Source organism: Solanum pennellii, chromosome 8 (assembly GCF_001406875.1).
Source record: "Solanum pennellii chromosome 8, SPENNV200".
NCBI lineage: Eukaryota > Viridiplantae > Streptophyta > Magnoliopsida > Solanales > Solanaceae > Solanum > Solanum pennellii.
Genome location: NC_028644.1, coordinates 37,790,113 through 37,799,830, shown reverse-complemented (window position 1 = coordinate 37,799,830; position 9,718 = coordinate 37,790,113).

Here is a 9,718-nt window from a genome sequence, read left to right as displayed (position 1 = left end):
GACCAAGTACGAAACAGAGTATGACTATAATAAATCATAGAGCAGTGGGGAGCTATCCCATACCATTAGATATCATTTGATATTTCCCTTTGCTAAGATTATGTATGTGGTACTGACGCATGATCTTGGTTACTGGTTTTGCCAGTTTGTTGGCTAAAGCAAAGCTCTGTCATTTGTCTAGAAATATGTTTTTGGCCTATTTATCGATTGAACCAGGGGTTAGGCTCCTGTTGACAAACATGAGAATAGGGATTCACAATAGGGGAAGAGCATCTCTACTCATACTTTTGCTTATGGAAAGACATAAGAAGAACCCTATAAAACATGCACGATCTCTTAGTAAGCCCTTATTGGCATATCAGGTGCCATTGAACACACTCCAGGGAAATCATCTATCTATAGTGATTGTGATTCATCACCTTTACTTATTCATGTATCAAGTAAGGGAAACAGGACTACCAAACAAGACAACACATACATCACATATAGCATATCATTCTAGAAGCACATAGCATAACCATCATCATCTACAGGTCACCCTATTGACTAATATAATATCATCAATATAACCATCATAAAACTCATATAATCAAGTAGGAAGAATCATGCATCAACTCTAAGACAACACACATAAAGACATAGTCATAGTCTAACATGATCACCTAACAACATCAATAGAAGAACACATACTTCACCTTAATCACAATGTAGATAGATATGATCATACTTCACATAAATCAACTACACAAACCATCATAATATATCAAATAGTTTGCTGACAAGGCCATGATCATCATAATACATAAAGTAACACCGACGAGGCACATAATTCTCAATTATAACACATAGCACTGCCACCATAAGTGGACCATACCAATCACAACATAATTCAAGACCTACATTACATAAAATAAAGATAATTAGGGAAGAACACCACTAATTTATTCAAACCACTTCAGTCCATATCTAAATCATCCAATACAATAGCAAAAGGCCTTTACCCATGGTCATGATCATCAATTCCATACAAAAATAATAATACCCAATGAATATCGATCAATTCAATATAAATCATTAATTCAAGACAGACTGTACATCAATCCAATACAATTCTTACATCATTCAATAGACCAAAGAAAACTACACTAGAATTCATAAGCATAGAGACATGATCATAACACAGATAATATAGCCAATTTGAAGAATTTAGATTTTGCATGGGTTCGTAAATATTTTATGTTAAAATCATCTAATTAACATCAATTCAACCAAAATTCAATGATTCAAAACGTTTTATCAAATAAACCAATGCTAGATCACAAGTTAGAAATCTATCTTTTGAGCAAGTCTGAGAAAATCACTTTGAAGTGTGGCTCCTTGATGAAGAGAGTTTCAAGGATGAATAAACCATACCTCAAGAAATGTAATCCACGAAATTGAATCACCAACCAAACTCCAATCCAAGCTCTTCCTTGTGTTTTTGCTCCACTGGAGTTTTATGGAATTTCTTAGAGAATTTGGGTTTTGATTTTTGAATAATGAATTCATCTAGGTGTTAAGGACTTTTAAACCCACTTAAAATACCTAGAATACCCGTAGGAAACCACCTAAACAATTATTTGGACGTGGGGTGAATTTAGCAATTCACCCTTCACTTAGCAATGAAGTAGGCTAATTGCAGGCACCATCGATTTCTGGTAATCTACGAACTGTCACCCATACAACGGACCATCCTACTAGTTCGTGGTTTGGGTAAGATACTATTACTTCGTAATTCATCCTCCCACGCCTAAGTCTTGATCAACGCCAACCACCTATGGGGCGTCTACCAGCCTACTGGGCGTCGATTGCCTCCATAGGTGGGACTACCTTTGGTAGTTTTGGCCACCAAGATGGGTCCTTCTTCAAGGACCCTTGGTTTTTCCTTGGGGATGTTTCCTCGAATATTTCAAACTAGAATATGCTCGTATATGATTTTAGGACCTATCTTATTAACTTCTTCCAAAACGAACACAAAAAAGTAGACGAAACATGCAAAGACATATTTCAAGCCAAACCTTTCAAACGTCATGGACATTTGACCTGAAAACTTCATGAAACTTGACACACTACTTATGAATAATATTATAACTAATATATGGACTTCATAACATAATGACACACCCACGTAAGAACATAAAAATATACGAGGCACGTAGGTGACTAGTCGTCGAATGTATTGGTCATCCCTTGATGTTTGACTTCCAATTCATCTAAATCTTCAGAAACTGCCTCATTACAATTTTATAAACCATTTTAGGACATTAGATCCTCATCACAAACATTTTAGGATCTAGATTCACCTATGTCATTTTAGAGGTGACATATATGAGCATGCATGAACATATTGAAGAAAAGAGAGAAAGTGTTGTTCATACCACATTTCATGAGGATAGAAACAACTGAGCCTAAATGACCATACCTTTACACTCTGACCTGTTACAAGCCTTAAAAAAGACATTTTTGATCTTTAGTGAGTTGAAATATGTGTTGGTTGAAATTAAGGGAAACTTATGAGTGAAATCATGTTTGTGTTAATATTTGTAAGTGTGAGAGTTTGGTTTGATTCCGGAACTATAAATATAACCTCTCGCAACTAAAAAGAAACCAGAAGGAAGTTTAGCAATTGGAAATAGTTATTTTTGGAAAGAATTTCTAGAATCTTGAAATTTGGTAAGAAAGTTAAACTGAGTTTACGGTCAATTTAAACCAGACATAGCTTCTAAGTCAAGATTATTTGGAGTTTTTCCATATATGATTGGAAATATCTTGGAATGATCTTTCCAACACCGCCATGTTTGCAAAATTCTGAGTTTGGAAGAGAAACTTATGCCCTTTGAAAGTTGGGTTGTTTGATTTGGGAAATGTCCAATCTAGAAATTTAAAGGGTAATTTGGTCTTTCCCTTACCCATTTATTTAAATTCGTTTTTATTAAGTTATTTGGAGTCAAATATTAGTTAGTTCACTTGACTCTTTTGAAAAATAGAGTTAGGGTGTTTGGAGAAAGAACGCAAGAGAAAGAAGAAGAGGAAAAGCAAGCTACGCCTAGAATGATCTGTTTTGATTGTGGATTTCTTTAATATTTTAATATGACAAGGTATGTGAGTCTCTCATAGAGTATGGTTTCATTCACCCACGCGCCAAACATGTTTAGTTCATCGCAATTCCTCCTAAAAGAGTTTTGTAAGCTGATGTTCTTGACATGAATTCTTGTATTTGAATGTTGTTCTTTAATTACGTTTAATTATGGAGTTTATAAGATCTTTCCATTGAAATTTAGATTTAATTATAGTTAGGTTCTAAGTATATATGTTGTGTATATGGAACTAAAATGAATTTGAGAGAAATATTTGAGTTTAAGCGAATTGGGGCTTGAAAACGAAGAAGAGAAAAATTGGGCAAGGAACAAGTACATGGTCTGTGTCGCGGAATGGACCTGTTCCCTCAATAATAAGAAGTTGCTCTGCATCGGACAGGCTGTGGACTCATCTATGTCAAAATTAAGTTTCGCAAATATTTAATTATGAGCATCTTTGCATAGCGGACTTGTTCCAAGATAGTGATTTCGTAACTTTTCTCAAGTTTAGGTATTCGAAATCAGTCCTAAACATCAAGAGACCTTTCCTATAAGAAATATTAATTCCTTGAATCCATAATTCAATTCATGAAAAAATAAGAGTCAATTAGAGTAAAGTTAGAGTCAAGTTAAGTAAAGTTAAGATTAAAGTGAAGTGAAGTTCATCAAAGTTTTTCAAAGGTCTTTTACGAATGTTTTGACTTTGTTATAAGAGTAAAGGTTTCAAGTTAAGCTAGAGTAAAGAGTTTGTTCATTTCTCAAAAGTTATAGGGAACTAAGTATTCCTAAAGAATTTATAAATGTTTTCACATTTAAGATAAGAGCAAAACTGATATTTCCAAAAGACTTTTGAGCAAGAAAAGGGAACATTGATTCCTATAGAGCTTTAAAGCTAAGTGTGGAGTAAGTATATCAACCCAAAGAAAGAAGTTGTTTTTAAAACATATTAGTGAAGTATATTTTTGGCAGTGGTATTGAGCATCGATATGGGTATGCGAGTTCATATTACTCAAGTCTCCAAAAATCATGTAGCCATCATGGGCATTAAATGATCATACTTTTTAGATGATCACATAAGTTAAGCTAGTGAATCCACTAAGTTAAGAAGGTCATATACTCCTGCAAGGTGTAGGATGGCCGGGCAACGTGATCATAATAAGGTTGTATCATCATTATAGCTTCTAAGTGATGGTTGTCGGTTAGAAAACTCCCACAACATTAATTGCATAGTTTCCTCAAAGGTTATGCTTAGTATGAATGGGGGTATGTGACTTCATTCATGCATTGCACAGGTAAACTTTAAGAGGAAGCATGACATGTCATTTATTATGATTACGAATTGACATCAGTTTATTTTGTATTCTTACATACATATCAGAATTATTTGTATCTTTGCATACACAAAGAATTGAAAATCGTGTTTTAAACTATAACACCCCTGAAATACTATATCATGATTCACATTTCGAAACATCATTGATTAATTACTATAATATGTTTTATTCTCATTTGGGGACTAGAAATTTTGCGGTGCTTACAACCTTATTTAGCATAAGTGTTATCGTAATTTAAGGTATTGTATGGGGGTATTTATGTAAATTGACTAATTAGAATTACAAATAAATTTAAAGTATTGACATGAAGTATATACATTTAGGTGTATATGCATGCATTTTGTGCAGCACACAATTATTTGGGCAACACCTTTTAGTGACAGTTGTACATGTGACTAGCGTCACTTTTGAGACTATATTTTACCACCTCTTGTAGTGAATTTCGTCTCACCGAAAGAATAGGAACCTTATGACATTATCTAAAAAGCTATTCTTCAAAATAAAGAGAAAAACAAGGTCAATATTTATGGAATTTGAGACTCACACTTCTTCTTGGTAAGTGATACAGAATTTATTTCTATGTTAGGTAGTGTTTGGTATTTTAATCATATCTCGCTCAATAAAACTTTTTTTACAATGAGTAAATATGTTTTGTAAAGCTAATTCATATACCTACAACGCCTATGCTTATGCTAAACTTTAATTTTTCTTTTATGGATTTGCAATATGACACGCAACAAATGAAAAGTTCTGTCAAGATTCTGGAATTGCAAATCCTATATGTTCAACTATTAGTGTTTTGATTTGATCTTTTGGTAAAAAGCATATTTTGCGGTGATTCATGATTGTTTGCAATCTTAATATATGTACCTACATCTTTCATGAATTTTATAAAGTCCAACGTTGTGGTTTTCATTTTCAAATCTTAGTTCGACGTGAGACATTAGCCTGGCCAGAATCACTATTCTAGGAGCATAGTCGTTTCTGTAAAGGATAAACATACTTGTGATGATTATCCTATTTTACTTCGACATTATTGAGATCCTAGAAGTTAAAGAAATTATTAAGTAGTATTTTTAAGGTTGTATACACTCGTGAACAAGTTGAGAACTTTCATAACTTTGTTGATCTAGGGTTTGAACTCTTGAAGTGATCTTTGATTGTTTCTTACTAAGGCATTGAAGTTTGTATTTATACTTGAACTTGTACTATGTTTACCTGCTGGTATACTATCTTGTTACCTTGTTCACCTCTTGTAACTTTGCATTGTCGTGTTGTTGTCATTTATGACGTTAAAGACTATTGTGTATCTCGCCGACTGGTACAGATTGTTTTATCACTTGGTACTCTTGTTGGGACCTTGCCCTTCTTGTGGATATGACCTTGTCACAATTGGAATGCCTCTTGATTCTGATCATTGTCCATCTTGACTCTGGATTTTTAGTTCTTCTAAATTATGGGAGTTATCCATTTTAAGTACGAACTAGAAAGCCATTTTTAATATGGTTGCTTGGTTCTCTTGATTATTGGGCTTTGAACCTTCTTGACACAGGGCACCGAACCTTCTTGATACCTACTCGTGCATGGTGTGATGACCTGATGTATATAATGGGCGACTCTTGTTATTTAACCTCTTGGTAAATGGTGCTATGAGCGTTATTGACATTTGGATCTTTAACTATCCAACTTAATTCTCTTTGTATATTGTTTACTTCATGTACTGATACTGTTTCAATTGTTCTTCCCTTAACCATAGAATGATAATTTGGTGAATTTGAGGGCTCCGTATCTAATGTTTTTACACCACTAAGTTATATGGTTAGCGATAGTTGTTTCTATCGTAGGGGATGTTCAAGCAGATGTTTGAAGTTGGTCATTGAAGATGGAGATTTTGAAAGACTTAAGGAAGATCACACTTGAATCTATGCATATATATTTTTTATAAGCCATGGGACTTGTACACAAAATGTGCATTATATATTTACATGAGATTTTGAAGGCTAATTTGGTCATGTCACCATGTGTTGTAATATAAGTATGGTTATATGTTTTTATCATTTAATAGTTTGTAAAACCAAGTCTTGTAATATACTAATTTACTATATGTCTTGAAAGTTCGTGTGAAGCATGAACCGTCTGATTTCACTACACAAAAGTCCGTATATTCTTGTTATTTAGTCCTTAAGTGTGAGGATGATATATGCATGAAAATCTCATAGGTTATTTGCTAAACAAATTTTGGGAGGCTTTTTCGTCATTAGTTAAAATTCTGTGTCATAAAAATTTTGACCTAAAATAAATGTTTAATGGGCAAGATGAACATCCATAACTAAATTATTTATTATGAAACTAATGCCTTAACAAGAATAAAATTAGCATGCCCTTCTTAATCTTTTTTAAATGTCGCAAGTGTTAAATTAGGTTTCTTGTCAAGTTGTAGTATCTCTTGGAAAGGGTCGTTACATAACAACTTTTCTTTATTATTCACAAGTTTTTAAACTATTTTATAATGAAATAAGTTCACTTAAGTATTCATGAGTTGAGAAGAGCCAAGGTGATTGTTTCTTTCAGAATCTCCTTCAAGCCTATGTTGTATTTTAGCATTCCAACTTGCATACTCATAGATTCAATGTACTGATGCCAGTTGGCCTGCATCGTATTATGATGTAGACGCAGGTAACGAGGATCGGCATTCCAGTGCACTGTTGATCTAGTTGAGCACCCAGAGTCAATTAGTGAGCATACTTGCATTTCCGGAGGATCCATTTTATTGCTTTTAATTTTAATTTTAGTTCATTAAGTTGTTGTGGGGCTTGTCCCAACATCCATCTCAGTTATTAGATGTTTCATAGATAATAAGTTATATGTTAGTCCATTTGTCATTATTTTATTAATGGCTTACGTTCAGATTTGAGTTGCCACTATGGCTTAAATTGAATGTTTATTTTTAAAAAATTCTTAGTTAAGTTTGAGTCAATTACGTTGTTCAGAACTTGAAACATTTTCTTAATGCTTTAAGTGTTTTGATGAGTAAGTAATAAAATCCAAGGTTTTACATGGGGCCAGCAATGGTCCCCAAAGGTGGCATTGTCCAGGGTGTAGGCTCGAGGTGTGGCAAACTTGGTATCAGAGCAAAGAGTTTAAGTGTACTAGGGAGTTTATGAAGTCATTTATGTAGAGTCCTAGCTATCAGTGTGAAGCGCGCCACATATATAATTAGGAGGCTGCAACATTTAGGAATTCCTTCACTTACTTCATACTCATTTCGTGCTTTAGAGTTTGATCTCTAAAAACATTCCTTCTAATTTGTCCTTGTGCGTGTTATGAGAGAATCATGCCTCCACGAAGATCTGTTATAGGTCGCCTTGCTAAGAGAAATGTCGAGTAACAAAGGGTACCTAATGCACCAGAAATGCAACCTGAAGGAGTGGTTACCATGCAGAATTTTATGAAGTTATCAGGAGGTTCAGTCAAGTTGTGAGCTATCAAGTTGGACAGAGAGATAATCAACAGAAATTAGTTGATACTTCAAGGATCCATGAGCTTTTAAAGATGAACCCCCCAAGCTTCACAGGTTCAAGTGTGACTGAGGATCCGCAGAAGTTCATTGAGGACCTAAAAAACATATTCGATGTGATGCATGTTGCTGAGGAGGAGAGGGAAGAACTAGTTGCATACCAAAAGAAGGGTGTTACTACAATCTGGTTCTACCAATGGAAGAAGACTAGGGTTTAGCATCACAAGTAGTGAGTTGGGCTACGTTAAAGAGTCTTGTTATGTGGAGTTTCATTCCCCATAAGTTACAAAAGGAAAATATGAGAGAGTTTCTCACCCTTAATATGGAGTATATGAGCATTCATGAGTACTTTCTGAAGTTCACACAACTTTCTCGCTATGCTATAGAGATAGTTGTTGACATGAGTAGCAGGATGAGTATATTTGTTGCTGATTTGTATCATCGATAAAGAAATGAAGGCAAGGAAGCTATGATTATAGGGTATATGGTCCTAGAAAGGCTTATGATCCATGAACAACAAGTTGAGGAGGAAAAGCTGAAGGATAGAAACAGTTTAAGAATAAGAGGGCTAAGACATTGGGGAACGAGTTTAGGCAGCAAAAGGGTAATGTGAAACGGTCATCTCTCCAATAGAAAAAGTATGGACCTACTCCATCGTCTGATAGTACACCTGCACCTAAGAATAAATGTTAGTACAATAGTAAGAATCGTAAGGGTCTCATAGATAAACCTGCATATTCTCAAGGCAGTATGGCACAAAACGGTAGTAAGGCTCCTACATGTGCTAAGTGTGGTAGAAATCACCAATTTAAGTGTCATGACGAGCATACAAGTTGCTTCAAGTGTGGACAAGAGAGTCATTTATTGTAAGAGTGTCAAAAGAACATGCAAGGAAAGAGTTTTGGGGTAGGAACAAACCACTTATATGTTGTTGCTAGTCATCAAGAGTAAGAAAATTTGCAAGATGTTGTCATTGGTATTATCCAAGTCTTTAACTTTACTATTTATGCTTTGTTATATCTATATAAGAGTTTATCATTTGTAACTCCTTATGTTTCTGTGAATTTTGATCTTATAACTAAGCAACTTAGTGAACCATTAAATTTTTCTACACCTGTTGTTAAGCCCATTCTAGTGGAGAAAGTTTATTGCGATTGTCATGTCTCCATCAATCACGAATACACCATGACTAATTTAATTGAGTTAGACATTGTAGATTTTGATGTAATTCTTGGTATGGACTGGCTACATGCCTAATATGCCTCAGTTGAGTGTAGAACTCAAGTAGTCAAATTTCAGTTTTCAAATGAACAGTGTTAGAGTGGAGTAGTAGTTCAGCAATGACTAAAGGTCGTTATATTTCGTACCTTAAGGAGACAAATTTAGTTTCAAAGGCTTGTACCTATAACTTTGTCAAAGTTAACGACTTAGTGTTGATACACCTCTCATCCAGTCAGTTTCAGTAGTAAAAGAGTTTCTAGAAGTCTTTCAAAATAATCTTCCTGGAGTCCCTCCTAAGAGAAATAGACTTCAGCAGAGACATCATTTCAAATACTCTTCCTATCTTTATTCCACCATACAAAATGGCACCAGCTGAGAGAGTTGAAAATTCTTGAGAAGAATTATTCAACCCATGACTTAGAGTTGGAAACTGTAATATTTTCCTTGATATATGACGCCATTATCTTTATGGTGTTCATGTGAAAGTGTTCAACGATCATATGAAGTTTAAAATAGGTGTTTAGTCAAAA